The sequence below is a fragment of the Dendronephthya gigantea genome, unplaced genomic scaffold, assembly GCF_004324835.1.
Source record: "Dendronephthya gigantea isolate DGI-Jeju-01 unplaced genomic scaffold, DenGig_1.0 1307, whole genome shotgun sequence".
NCBI classification, from domain to species: Eukaryota; Metazoa; Cnidaria; class Anthozoa; order Malacalcyonacea; family Nephtheidae; genus Dendronephthya; species Dendronephthya gigantea.
Window position 1 is genome coordinate 28,877 of NW_021164314.1, and position 15,824 is coordinate 44,700.

General features: G+C 34.8%; 2 pseudogenes; one reads left to right on the top strand and one right to left on the bottom strand.

Annotated features, from left to right (window-relative positions):
* Nucleotide 1: 1 nt before the first annotated feature.
* On the bottom strand, nt 2–11,684 carry LOC114545122 (annotated as a pseudogene).
* A 135-nt stretch (nt 11,685–11,819) lies between these two features.
* LOC114545126 lies at nt 11,820–15,812 on the top strand (annotated as a pseudogene).
* The last annotated feature ends 12 nt before the right edge of the window (nt 15,813–15,824 follow it).

Here is a 15,824-nt window from a genome sequence, read left to right on the forward strand (position 1 = left end):
TATATAGTCTTTGAATCAACTAACTTACTAAGCCATTATCCCTGTTTATACCCATGCGTAGCGTTTAATTGTTGCCGCTATATATAACAAATTGATATATGGTATTTTCGCCAATCTAAAATGTTTTATAACTGATGGTTTCTAACGAACCCACAAATTGAATGAATACGTTGAAGGTGCAACGTTGTAGCCAAAATCATGGCGAGGTGTACTTCCACCAAACTTCGCTTGATCTTCCTCTGTTATTCCAACACCATGATCTGCTCTGTCACAAGCACTTCCTCCACCACCAATCATCATCACCGCACCATCACCATTAGACCAATCACACCAAAACCCAATGTAGTTACTACTCTGAATGTTTATAAACGTGTGCTTAGGCATTGCCTAATGAAGACAGAAGTATATATGTTTATACTTCTATATGTTCATACTTCTTATATTTTTATTAAAGATTTTAAATGAAGACAGAAGTATATATGTTTACCTTTCCATGAGAACACCCAACAAATGCATAGTGGGATATGGTGGGATAAAATGGGATGCGACGGTGTAAAAATTTCTGTTAAGAGGCAGGAAATTAAAACGTAAGTTATAAATACAAAGAAGCAAAAAACAAAGACAGAATGACAGATCAAGCACAAGGTTGTGTTTCTGGATTGGTGATACAGCAAGCGGCTGGCCTGCATGAAAGAATGAAATTCTCTAGAGATGTGAGGGCGACACTGCATAAATCATTTTAAAAAAATGAAATATAAAAACGGTTTCAAAATATTTAATTATGATCGTTATATCTTACACGATGGCGGTGATATATCTCCTTTAAAAGCCCATTTGCCATTCGAAATCTCTGTAAACTTGATGGCCAACTCCTCTCCAGTGGAGATTCCGAAGGTAAGTTTTGCAAAAGCTTTCTCAAAAATCTTGAAACCTGTTAGAAATAAACACGAAGAAGATAATATGGTTCTGAAAAAGAATATCAAGAGAGTACTTAGACATGAACCCAGAAACAATCTTTGAACTAATTATTGGAGCCATAGATCATTGGGATTAGAGAGGAATTAATCTGCAATATTTATTTACTTAAACTTTGAAAAAGCATCCGTGCATGCAAGAATGGCAAACACAGTCACTCGATATTCTCTTCAAAAACAAAAACTGACAGATTACATACAAATATTGGGCAGGAACATCCCCAAATTGGGAGATATACAGAGGGTGTGTTGTTGATAAGTGGGTCGCCGATAATCACGGAACCGAGAAGAGTAAATTACTTACGACGTAAGATAGCCAGCAACGTTGAATAACTGCTGTGGCATGAGATCGGAAGAAACGTTGATATTCTTTTCGCACCTGTAAAAAAGTAAGTTCAAACATCACAGAGTTATTGTTCAGTCGACGATAGCTCTTGTTGAACTATTAAATTCCTATTTGTCCAAATTTTGTAAGACTGAGAACTGTTTTGAGCAAATAAATCATGTGAAATAATTCAACCTTCAAGTCTTCTAAACAATAAAGAGAAAAATTAGCCTACCCGCCATCCTCTGACAAACGAAGCGATCATAATGGCTGCATTACGCGCGTCCGGTAATCCTTCTTTGCCTAAAATTACGTCAGAAATACAAAGAAAAATATTAGAATTGAAAAATATGATAAAGTTCATATGAAATGAAAAGAAATATACCTTGAATCCTCTAAATGTTTTGCTAATCAACATTTTGATGAACTACAAAGTTGTCACAGAAAATATAGAAAAAATATAGATGCAGATATTTTATAAACTGTCTTCGCGAAAACAGTGATATATGATGATGCAAATGCAATAATTAACTTTTATATATGAAGAAGTAGCTTAAAACGTATACGTTACCTCTTCCTGTCACGAAAACCCTTATAACGTTTTTGTATGATGACTGCAAGATCTTCCAACTTTTCTTCTCTTCTATCTTCCAGTGCAAACAACTAAAATTAGGAAAAGCATGAGAAAAAAAGTAAAGATTAAATTGCATTTGTTAAAATATACAGAGTTCAGAATTCTGATATGACAACATGTAAGATTAATTCGTGTTTAAATCGGACATGATTCTGAATCTTTATTCGCCCAGGTGTAACGAATTGCAAAATTTATTGAAATACAGCTAAACGGTCTTCCATTTGCTGATGTCAACAATTTGCTCTGCATGAATACGGTCGGTGTCTGACCAATACTGAACTTAACTCTGTTAAAAGTATAAATATTTTATACCGTTTGTGGATTTCGGATAAAAAGTTTGGTCCTTCTATAATCATATTCACTTCTTTTGATTTTCTGACACTGAAAATTAAACAACAACAATTATAAAAATGTTTGTTACTCGATTTAGAAGATTCTTTTCTAGAATGCTTCTTCTCAGGATGTTGCATACTGCCGAAGGCAAAAGAAACATAAAAAAGCACAAGTATATAGCAACAAGAAGTAGCTGGTTGATGCATTACCATACATAGAATTGTTTCATGCAGAAACTCGTCTTAATAATTATTCTATCCACCATCTGAAGGCTAGTTTCCACTCAGGAAAATTCTCGACCATGGTCGAATACACCATTTTCCGGCGGACTCGACCGTGGTAGAATACGCCGTTTTCCGGCGGACTGGTCGATTACGCCGTTTTCTCAAAACTTGGATATTTCTGACGACGCGGACTCTTCATTGTTGTGATAAAAACAAGAGCAAAATTACCTTCAAAATCTCACCAAGTCCTTGTTTAGGATCACGATCCCACTTCGGCCATGTTTTTGGACACAAACTTTTGTATCTGGAAATAGGAAATATTTTTAAAAAATAGTTTATTAGAGTAAGAAGCTAGTGCAAATATCATTGCACGTAATGATAAGTGAATCGACAAATGAAACCAATGACTCAGCAATATGGGTTGTAGACGTACAGTGGAGACGGTGACGACAAAGGGATGAAAAAGGGGGGAGCTTGAAACATTACGTTACAGGTTGTTTAGAATCTATATATTACGTGGTAAAATACCTTTCCAAAGCTATAGAGTATTCCTGTCTATAACAATAACCAGCACGGCGAACACGAACGTTCTCCAATAACCTAAAAATCCATGCGTAATTAACAACGAATGTTTTTCGCTGTTTGGGGTCTCAAAAGCTACTGAAGTATTTTAACAGTTCGATTCACAGCGAGCAAAATTAAAATCATAATAGTTCACTGCAGGCGCGGTGATATCATTAGGATGAATAAATGCAAACCTACCCTAAATACCGGACTTGATGCCTCACAGAATGTTCATCAAAAACTTTTTCCCTCTTTGCTTCATTTGGCTAAAAAAGAAAAATAGATATTCCACAATCCTTTCTTGTAAAATTCGACATGACAGTATATTCCCATAAAAGTTATACAATACCTTAATACACCTCACATAATTGGGATTTTTCACTCTTAAATTTTTCATCAACTGTGCTACGGACACCTGAATACAAGAAAGTAGTTAATAAAATAGACCAGAACGATAAAAAAGACAATAGAAGATAATGCAACACTCTCGAGCGGCCCACCTTGAATTTGGTAGCAGCAGTACTGGGTCGTTTACGAGAAGGTGTCTCGGGATTTCCTGCCGATAAAAATGTAGCAATTACAAATCGAAACGACATATCAATGATGATTTTAACACTCATTTCTACTAACCCAACTAATCCCTTTACCTAATGCCCCGGGTATGCATGTGGACAAGGCGAAGGACCGAAGGTGCTTATTTACATGCAGATCAAATACATGCATCGTCCTCAAAGAAAATTACCTTCTGGAAAAAGTTGTTGCAACAAAGGATGTTCGCATTGAAACATTGCTTGTGATAAATCACGAAACAACGGATCATTGTTCTTGTCCAAGAAGCCATTGACGTTGTAAGTCACCTGAATAAAAGAAAAATACATTGACTTAGGCAGAGAAAGATAACAAAGATTGTTCCTTACGTGCATGAGCAAACGACACATTCCATTGTTTCCGTGAAAACCCTCCCGGGTGAAATGCCTTGGAATTGTTTCCTCACTCAGTGATTACTGATAATAATGGGTCACCGTCATCAGAAACCCAATGGTCCGTGCAGAAAAACCGTTGTGTCAGCATTAAATATGAATAAAAAAGCAGCTCCACCGCCCGATAAAGTTACAAAACTAATTTTCTTACATCTCCTGCATAATGTCGCAAAACAAAATGTCCTTGTCCAATCTTCAAGTTTGGTTTCCTCGGATTTGTACCGCTCTCGCTGTCATAATGTGGATGGTCCAGAAATTTCGCATTTAATTTTTCCAAAAGCGTCATATCGGAGGCCTAAACAAAATCACATCATAGTGATGATACTGTGAACACCTGACTCAAATCATTTGTTTAGTTCGAGTACAGAGGCCACAGGCCTACAAAGGCCAAAGTTGCAGCACTTGATATTTTATATCGAATCAATATTTTGAAACAATAACTCACAATTATATACAATTGTTATACAATATTAATCATCTTCATTTAAGTCACCAGTATAGATCAATGAAATAATCTGTACCTTTCCAGGTCGCAACATTCTTCGTCTATCATGGCTATTATTCCAACATTGCTCTATAAGGCAGAAAAAAAAATTAAATGTGAATAGCCAACTGAAAATAAACTAAGAGTCAGTAATCTTACTTTTTCAATAAGATCACAAATCACAGAATGTTGAAATAGTCGATGTGAGTCCATTCAACCCTGAAGAAAAGAAACAGTCAATTCAGTGTCTACATCATGAATTGTTCTTCCGGCGTTAAAAAAGAATGCAAATGCGCAAAGCTGATCAAAATTTTCTTACCTCTCTCACATACTCGTCTTGTTCTGATTTTAAGGTCAGTTCAATGAATATTTGTTGCAGTTTTTCGTTGCAGTAATTTATAATGAAAAAAAGTTTTTCTGAAAATTGGAATGGAAAAGATATTAATTGTTTACTAGATATGACTAGACCTTAAAGTTAATCTTACTCCTTGATTATCTTAATCAATAATGAAGAGGTTACCTGAAACATCAAATCCATAAATGTCTAACACTCCAATTAGCTTACTTTGGTGCGAGTTCTTCTTTTTACCTAAGAGTAAAGATAAGCTGTTTGTATTCAGAGGCAACAGGATACAGTGGATAACAGTCACGAAATACCATTCTCCCACATTCCTATCCCTTCATTCCCATCATATATAATCATTGATTCTATACCTTTACTCTGGTTGATCCTTGCTACCAACCAGGAAAATAAGCGATCGTATAAAGCTTTGCTCAGAGCATCTCTGGCATAACCAGCCTTGAAAAAATGAAAATATCATCAGCCTAATTAGCAACAGTCAACTCATATACACTTTCTTAAAAACCTGTGTTCGACAATTGTACCTCAGATGGCGATAAAGTTGTCTTGAAGGACTCGTATTTTGTTGCCACCGTTCTTTCTGTTAACGCCTTTTGTAACACTTCTGGTTCACATCTCAGTAAATCTCCAATAATTCTCAGCACTAGAACAACATGTATATATATGATGAACAATATGATATTTTAACGTCTCGTATCGTTCAATTCTCGTCAGTTTGAACTCGTTGTTATATGAAAAGGTAATGCATAACGTAAATTTTTTACCCATTTTATTTGTGATAAATACACCGTCAGCCCCGTGATGAAATTGCGCTGCTTCAAACTGTACATTTCCAAGATGGAGAATTGCTGATATCAGCTGATAAATACAAAGTTTCTCTTGGTTTTTAAACCCAATTACGCCCATAGCACTCTAAAAAAATTTTAATTTTAAATCATAGTTAACCTTGGGAAACAGTGAATGAATTAGCTTTTTCATAGTTCCTACGAGAATAGCTACGAGAGAAAAATGACACACTAGCTGGCAAACTTGTGATACGTAATATTCAGTAAGTCGCGAAAGTACTCGGGGGAATTTACTATCCGTGTCTCGTGTTATACCTCAGTATAACGAAAGTCTTCAACGTCGTTAATCGTTTTCACAGAAATGCAACCACTCTCCTTCAAATATGCATATTTAGCGCAGTTTCTTTCCAGGCCCAGGGCGCCTAAAATAAAACAGATGAAACATATATTCAACCAACTTAGAAATCGCTTGTTTTTGTTTCATCAAGTCATCATGTATTCCCTGACTTGGAACTGATGTGTTGTTATATAAAGTGAAATATTTTGTAAGAAGCACTTCCCCATTTTGATGTGCTTTTACTCAGTTTGTTGAATATGCAATAAAATATTTCTTACGAAGAAGCTCTCCCGATCCACCATTGAGAAGCTGATAGAAAATGTGGAAACTTCTCTCCTCGTTGGCACGATGCACAATTCGAGACTAAAACACAAGAAGTTTCAACACAAAGATAAGAAATAAGTTCTAAATACGCTGCATGTGAATATCAGAAGCTAATATCCGGCAAATCAAAGCTATTATATACCTTTTCCAAAAGATCTGGTTTTCCGAAAATCAACATGAAAAAGAAGACATAATAAATGAGTCATATTAAAAAACTAACATAAAGAAACTTAAGCGGGATCATTTATTCTAGTTGAAAACATTGTGAAATATGAATTGAAAACGCTGTTGTATAAATATTACTGAATGTCAAAGCTCAAATTTAGTTTGTTCAATGAATCTGAGGACTCAAAGTGTTTTTCCTTTTCGCCCTTCGTTCAACCAGTTCATTAGAATCGAATGCATAAAGTTCAATAACTGCTTCAATTAAGAAAACACTGCACTAAATTATATATTTAAAATGTACGTTGAACATTCTGTGAACTTACAGTTTGTTATAACACCACCAACAGGTTCTCCTTTGAAGTCAAACTCTAAATCCATGTATTTCCCCTAAGACAAGCGAACACTCGATTTACAACATCACACAAGTACTTCTGTTTGTGAACCAACAGATGTATGTATTACGCACGCGCTCTACGAGCCCATTTCATTTGTTAAGATGCATTGATTTCTGCAGTGCTGTATAGTGTCATTCTGTGACACAGCCGCGGTATTTATAGGTATAGGCCTAACCCTAAACATTAATCACACATGCACAAATACTTACAAATCTGGATGAGTTATCATTTTTCAATGTCTTGGCGTTGCCAAACGCTAAATATTAATAATGAAATACAACAAAATTAACAAGTTGATTGAAGAGAATAATACACAAATGTCGCTAACTTACCTTCCAGAATTGGATTACATTGAAGAAGTTGTTCTTTAACTTGTTCAACTTGTTTTCCCTTTCCAGAAACAGCCGCAACATACTGCATGATAATTTTTGAAGCTTCTACAAAGCGTTTCCCAGAAGTATTGTTGTAAATGCTAACATTTTAACCAGCAACTGAGTCTGGTCTTAAGTTTAGTCTAATTACTACTACCATTACAATACATCAGGTTTACCTGTTTTCCCAGCACCACTCTCCCCAGTAATAAGAATACACTGGTCTTTATTGTGATCTCGCATTGATCTGTAAGCCAAGTCAGCAACTGCGTACCTGTGAAAAACTTCATTTAAAATCTCTTCCCGAGCAATTCCAACAGACTACACACTACCTAAAATGGTCTTGATGGCAGTGCGAAAGATATCATTCTGGAATACTTACAGATGTGGCGCCATTTCATAATGTTTCTTGATCTGTACTCCATTATCACTTCGTTTGTATAAAGATACAGTTTTCATAGGGATTCACTGACACCACAACATTTCCTATGTATGTCTGGAATAATTGCAAGAAAACATTATCAATATTGTAGTGTATGATAACTCTATCAGATGAACTAATCACGAACACAATATTCAGTAATTTAGCGTGGTATTCTTACACGGTTAATAAGAGATCGTAAAAGTTATACAATGTACGCATGCGTTATTTCATTTTAATATATTATGCATATGATTTGCAGTTACAACTTGCAGTACAGACTCTTGAGGAAAGATGAAATGAAAAAATCTCTAGTACAATATGACTGTTCTCTACAATTAGCCGCAGAAAATGTTCAAACATACATAAATTTCTCCAGCTTTGAATCGTTTCTCAAGATTCTCCATTAGTTTGTCTTCGGTAAGTGGATCAAGTAAAACCATATCACTGACCCCGGCCATGTCGTCCATGATATTTCGTCCATCGTATTTTTTCTTGCTCATTCGCCTTTTCTTAGAACCCTTACCAAGACTACTCCGTCGCACCAGCTTGTGACCTGGATCCGAATCATCTGCCATCTTTGCACCTGGGAGAAGATTAAAGCCTTGATAATTATCAATAAACCATTATAGGGCTGCACCGCCTGCTCGGTCACGACTCACAAGGATACTTCAAAGATCGAACATTTGATCTTGTTCAATGTTAATGCATAATAAATTTTGTGATTTCAGTAAGATTACTAATACTGTAATGGTCTGAGTTACCAGAGTTGACACAGTTTAACAAAACAGTATTCAACGTTCGCCTGTCTTCTCAAGAAACCCCCAAGTCGTGCTCTAAAGCTCGAAGATCACATGATATTTCTCAATTAAATTATCACCCGGCAGAAACTGAAGTTGGAGGCGGATCTACTAAAACCACAATTATTCTGAAATATAGGATTCGTTTCGTACACAATACTACCAATAGCTACACAGCACGAGCAGCAACTACACACGATGCTTTAGAAGTAAACCAAAGGCAATATTGCTGATAATTCTTTTTCGAGTATATCTGATTAACTTAGCAGTTTATATGTTGACGTGTAGTGTATACAAACAATTCAATAGCAATCTTTTAAAGAACTCTTTATTAATAATGTGGGTGTATTCTTGTTCAGGGTATGTCATACTGGTCATATATAATTAAAGAATAATGATTAAAAAAGATCTTTGTGCCCTTATCAATCCGCTAGTATTTTCTTTAACGTAACGAAAATCAACACAAGGAGTCAAGGACAGAAACAAAATCGGAAGACATAAATGACAATATCAATAAAAAGCATCGTAATTTACACGATAACTAGAAGAATAATAGATTTTATAGGAAACCAAACGAAACCGAGGCTGCACCGACACCAGACTTTTCTCTTTAGTCTCGAGACTATCATCATCATGACAACACCGGCAATAAAGCCTTGGCAGTGAGTCAGTCAGTCGCCCCAACTATCAATAATAGCTTTTTGCTACTGCAAATAACGTAAATCATGATTTATATAAATAATTATAAATATTAATAATAATTAGTCGAGCATTGCCCGAGAAGATGCGTGCAGTTTAGCAGTTACGCAGTTAAATTATCGCAGAGTCACATTCAGTCATTCTGGCACTCCCAACTAGAATGTTTCTTTTCCATAGTTATAAAACACAAATAAACATAAAAATTGAAGATATACTTTCACAATTCGTTAAAAAACCACTATAAAGTCCATTTTTGGTATTCGCTAACAAACCCAATCCTTTAACAATATCCGTTTTTTTATCATAAAGATAAGTGCTAACTATGCAATTATGATGAATGCAACAATAATTTTTTTTTATTTATATTATAACCATTTACTTGGTGATTACCAGACAAAGTGGGAATATTTTCCAATTTAATATATTAATAATTTTGAAAATCATTTCGCCAACTTTTGCTAAATGCAAAATTTAAACAATTGTGCAACACCCACTTGATAGCCATTTTCCTGACTGAGCAGAAGGAAGATTTCCAAAAACGGTCAGATTCATGTCCCAATGATGGTGCGTTATATACCACACAAGTGATCTTATTCATTTCTGAACTCACAAAAAACTGTATCAAACCAAAGAATCCTAAGAGAACTATTATTATTATTTCAATTACAAGTGCCTGGAAGTTCTCATTAACTGATGATGATGAGATACCTGCATGTGTGGGGATAATCCTATTGGGGGTGTGAACAGTGCTCAAACACCACAACAAATTGCAGAGGAAAGGAATTCTTTAAAATAGCATTAGGATACAGTATTGCAAAGGATTTGCATAAAACAACATTGTGTCAGGACTAGGAATTGTTTAAAGTGCCTTTAGGGCCAGAGAGAGTACTCTCTTTCTCAGAGTGAAACTATTATGAATGAACTAAGTGCATGAAAGACAATCACTTCTTTTGTAACTAATAAGACTATAGTTAAGAATAAGAATAGTTTTTGAGAGGTCTTTAAAAGGTTATTAAAACTGTGGAAAAAGGTTTGCACTCCAGACTAGGATCAGACTAAATAAGAAAATAGATGACATGCAATGACTATGTTTCATTAATCAGGAGGTACATTTTAAATTGTGATGGTTTGAATCTTACTAAAATCATTATGCTTTACAATATAGATTTTTTATAGATCAGTATGGATCTCATATAAAATTAATCTCATACAAATTTGTTAAAAAATATAATTTAATTCTAGGTTTTTGGAACTGCAATCCCAGGATTGCAATTCTAAATCTTAAGTTCGAGATCCACTTGACATGTAGAGTGGTGCTTAATTAGGGCCTATATTGAATGGTCGCTATATGTACTTTCAACTATCATGCTGACAATAATTACAAGAATGGGTAAGTATCTGAACTTTAATAATTAGCACTGTAATTAATACAACTGCAATTGAATCATAGAGCATTGATGCACAAACATATTGTACTCTTTCTATAATGTCAAATTAATCTACACACATGTACATGCACACAAGGTACCTTAATAGCAGGTAAACTAAGTCTGACATTGTTATGAATATGCTCAAACCTTACATTAAGAAATTAAGTGGCCATTCTGCACCTGAAGAATCTAAATGCAACAACCATTGTCTGCATTCTCAAGAATTCTTCCTATACTCTTAGTGTGCATTCAAGGACACAGTTATACATTTTTGTTGACAACTATAATGTGTACATTCTATGACAATCATACACGTGTGTATATATTTACAACATTACATTGTGAAACTACCCTAAAAACGAAATTTAGCCACGTTATAATTTGTTGCAACATTCGAATTGGTAAACTTTAAAAAAAAAGCCGTGTATTGTACGATCTCGTACACAATTTAAGCATTCCATTCGTAATTGTCAAGTTAAGACCCAATTAATTACTAATATTAAATGGAAAACCATACACGAAATGCCAGGTAAAATTGCCGAAAATTCCAACTAGTAAAATGGGAACGCTTTCGTTGCCCAGCAAGTGACACTCAAAACACTAAAAAACCGTGGCAAATTTGATGCAAATATTGAATCTGATAATACCCTACAGATCAGAACTAAAATTTATTGACTGAATAAACACTCGTCTATGAATTTCTAATTTTATTTCCAACTTATACAACGCACAGTTTTACTCATAAAATGTTCTTTCATAAAATGTTCTCAGTGGCAAAATGTCACAATTATCAAGAATAAAATGAAACCGTATATCCATATTAGAAACCTGTGTTGAAATATAGCGGTCGTCAAATTACAAGTGCTTACCTTATTTATGATGCCAGCTCATATATATTCAGTTCCCGTGTTTCCTTCAGTAAATCTTCACCACAAAATCACTGTGTTTACTATACACAGATAAATGTTTTCCTAACGGTTCTCCATTGACACTAGAATACGCTAGAAGTGCTTTATGCGTGTCGGAAACACACACTCCAAAGCAATGCCAAATGTATTTTTTCCGAGTAACTGAATATTTTATTCGGTCTGCTGGAAGCCGCGGGTAAACGCCCGCGCATGGCATGTACTCCGCCAAAGAACGTAATCGAAAAATCCAGAAAAGTCCCATAATTTTTGGCATTTTCTCACTTAACACGGCAACTTTTACTAAGTAGAATTGGAATTTGATTCCACGCAGTTTACAATAATAAAGATTGTAATTCAAAACCACTTTTCTTCAACTTTAATTTTTCAGTCGAAAACTGACCTGTTGGTCCTGTTCGCAGGTCTGAAGGACAGAAGGAGGTCAGTCGTATCTAGGGAAGGGAAGGTCAAATAATGTTTACATCACTGGTTTATTTATACTGTATTAAATAATACGTTTATTTAACGAACGAAATATTGATCAGTTCATTCCTATCGCAGTATCAACATCGTTGAATACCTTTTATTATACCGGATGACAGTATTATGAATGAAAATAATAAACACAGAGGATAAAGTTAATACGAAGTGATAACAACTGCTTTTATTTATTTCGTGATTATCGGTATTCACTGTGATGCAGAAATATGAAAAACTTGAAAAAATCGGGGAAGGTATTTGTTTATAATATTCATTCGTCCTCGAGTTATAAATGTACTTTGCACCTTGTATATGCTTCGAGTACTTCATGTTAATGTTTTAACTTTATCTTAGGAATTGTAAACATAAGAAATTGTAGATGAATCAGGCTCGTTTACTTTTTACCCAGTGTATAAGCATGGCAATGATGACAAAGTATTGAAGCCCGGTCTTATTTAATAGCATAAACAGGGCTTTAGAAATATCTAAATATCTTTTTAATACAAGTAATTAACTGGTAATGTCAGTTGGAGGCCTGTGCTTACTTGGACAATATCATATCTGGAGTATTCGCTCACTTGTGATGTTAAAAATTTGCCACAATTAGATGTACCCTGGCAGCAGCTCATCCAATTTTAGCAAAATTTTCAAACATCACTCAATAATCTCTGAAATAGGTACATATGGAACTGTGTTTAAAGCCAAGAATAAAGAAACTCATGAGATTGTAGCACTAAAAAGAGTTCGTTTGGATGATGATGATGATGAGGTGAATTAAGGCCAAATCCAGGAATATATTACTGATTAACTGGTATTACTGTATTAATAATAGGTTGTCTGACATGAAACTAAACAAGGTGCTCAGAGTAACAATGACTGGATCCTAATATATTGGTATATCCAGAGCAATAGGCATTTGACTGCTTCATTCTATTTTGTCTCCTACCATGCCCTCTTTCCTTTATATTTGATATTGGAATGAAGTAGACCTAGCCTAGGCTGGACAAAGTTGCCAAATGTTAGTGGACTAATATATTTGGTAGTCTATCTTATCCAATCAATTGTACATCAGGGTGTACCCAGCTCGGCATTACGAGAGATCTGTCTACTGAAAGAATTAAAACACAAGAACATTGTCAGGCAAGTTAATGTGATAATTTGTGTCTCAATACTGAGAAGCACATTTTTTACCAAATACAACCTATACAAGTAAATCATACTTGTTGGCCATATAAAATATATTTTGTTTGTGTTTTTGTTTCAGATTAAATTATATGATATTATGATAAGTGAGAAAAAACTTACTTTGGTTTTTGAGTACTGTGACCAGCTAGGTGACTTCCTCTGCCGAAATTTCTATACATTAGATTTAGTTCATTTATACACTTGTGCTGGGTTGTAGAAGACCCTGTCTGGTTAACAAAAATCACAGGATACATTATACATACAAGGAGGTTTTAAATGTTTATCAGTTAAGCTGCATTATTTGAAAAGTCTACTTTAAACTTTACCATATTATTTTGTTGCCTTATAAGAGCTATCATTGTCATACTTTTTTATTAAAATTTTTATACAGGATTTGAAAAAATACTTTGATAGCTGTCAAGGGGAAGTTGATGCTAATATTGTAAAGGTAACATGATGTTGTTCTTTTCTTATGATCTTTTGAAACTTGTGTTTTGAGATTTCATAACCTGGATATATGCCAGACTCTTGATTTGGTGGTGTTGACGTATCCCAGGACCACCTGAGACGAGAATTCTCCCAAGATTTTTCTTATTAACCTCATCATTTCTATGGATCAATTTGCAGTAACAATTACCCTAGATCAATTTTAACTTCACCAGTCGAAGGAAAATCGTTGACGTTGTTAGTCAGTCATTTTCAGACCAGACCGACGAAGTCTCGGATGATTTTTCTTTACCATTGGGCGGTGTCGGCGGTTTTTAGTAGGACCCATCTCGACAGACTTTGTGTTGAACTCCAGTTTATTTTAGAAAATATTTTAAAATTATTTAGTCTTTCATGTATCAGTTATTACGAGGACTGGCATTTTGTCATGCGAATAATGTACTACATCGCGACCTCAAGCCTCAAAATCTACTAATTAATAAGGTAAACGAAATCTTCACCGGCTTTGATAGCAAACTCTGGAAGTTTTTTGAGAATATGTACTTGCTGCATATTGTGCCTAAAGTCAGGCAAATTTACCATTTACCGTAATTATTTAAAGGATGGGGAGTTAAAATTGGGTGATTTTGGATTAGCTCGACCGTTTGGTATTCCTGTTCGCTGTTATTCGCTGAGGTTAGTTACACTCCTAATAACTTCCATCTTTTAAAGATAGCATCTTCAAATGCTTATAACAATGATTGCAAACTTTAATTGTTATCATTACTAATTCTAACATTTCTTCTGGTTACATCTGCTTATTTTGCGACATTAAAAGCCATGGTTTTATAACGAAAAAAAGTAATAAAAACCCTGGCTGCGTGGTGTTAGCATTAGTGCGCTGCCTTCAATTTTTTTTATCAAGATGTTTCATTTATTCAACATTCAACAGGTTGAATTGCTCAAAATGAATACTGTTGCTCTAGTATATCTCAACTCTAGGTTGTAACATTATGGTATCGTCCGCCAGATGTTTTAATGGGAGCGAAGATTTACACGACCTCAATAGACATGTGGTCAGCTGGATGCATTTTTGCAGGTATGCATCACAATCTTTTTAAATTCAGAATCCTCTTGAAAAAAGGATAAATTCGAATAAAACAAATGGCCAGAGCTGTGAAATCTTACTATTACAAACATCTAAGAAATACAGTGCATTTCTTTTGGCTGTTTCACGTCAAATTTTGAGCAAGAATTAAAATCAAATTAAATTGAAAATTAAAAAAACGGTGATCGAGGCTGGTAATCCACAATGTTGGCTTGAATATGATTTAAAATTGTTTGTTTAGAATTGTCGAATGGCGGAAGACCTCTTTTCCCAGGGAGCGACGTTGATGACCAACTAAGAAAATATACAAGTATCTTTATTGTTTTCCCAAGCTCAAAAACAGTTAGATAAATTTAATATACAATGTGACAGACATGCAAAATAGTACCATTGCATTACAAATAGCGTTCAGCAAAGCTGTAGCAACTTATACGTGTCCGCCGTAGGCGTCGTAAAGGCTCAGTCTTCTGATTATTTAAAACGCTGTTTGCATATTTACTTGAGAAATTTGTTTGTAGTATATTTTTTTGACATACTGTACTAAAAGAATCTTAGGATCACCAAATGAAGATGCTTGGCCTGGAATGACAAAATTGCCAGAGTATAAAGTAAGCAAAGAACACTTAACAAAGGTGGCTCTTTTGGTGCCTCTTAAATTTTCTTTTCGTTGCTGGACGTAGTATGCAAATTGTTCAAGCCATGAATTTTTTCTTATAAAATATAGGATTATGGGTTCCATCTTCCAGTATCGTTATCTCACGTTGTTCCAAAACTTCCATCCATTGGCAGGGACCTACTACAGGTGTGGTATTCTCGTGTATTGAATTGTATCTTGGGTTCTGTGTATAATTCTCTCTAATAACACAACCTTTCTAATATGATCGCATTTTATTTTCGTCGTCTAGAAATTGCTCGTGTTCAATCCATTAATGCGTATGGCTGCAGACGTTGCAATGAATCATCAATATTTCAATGATCTTAATCCTTTAATCAAAAACTGATTATACCAGATCTGTTCTAATTTAAGTAACTCCGCTTTCAAAGAAGCAAGAAAAATATTCTGCATAATCGTGAATACATGCATAAAATCAACTTTTGTTGTACATCACACTCA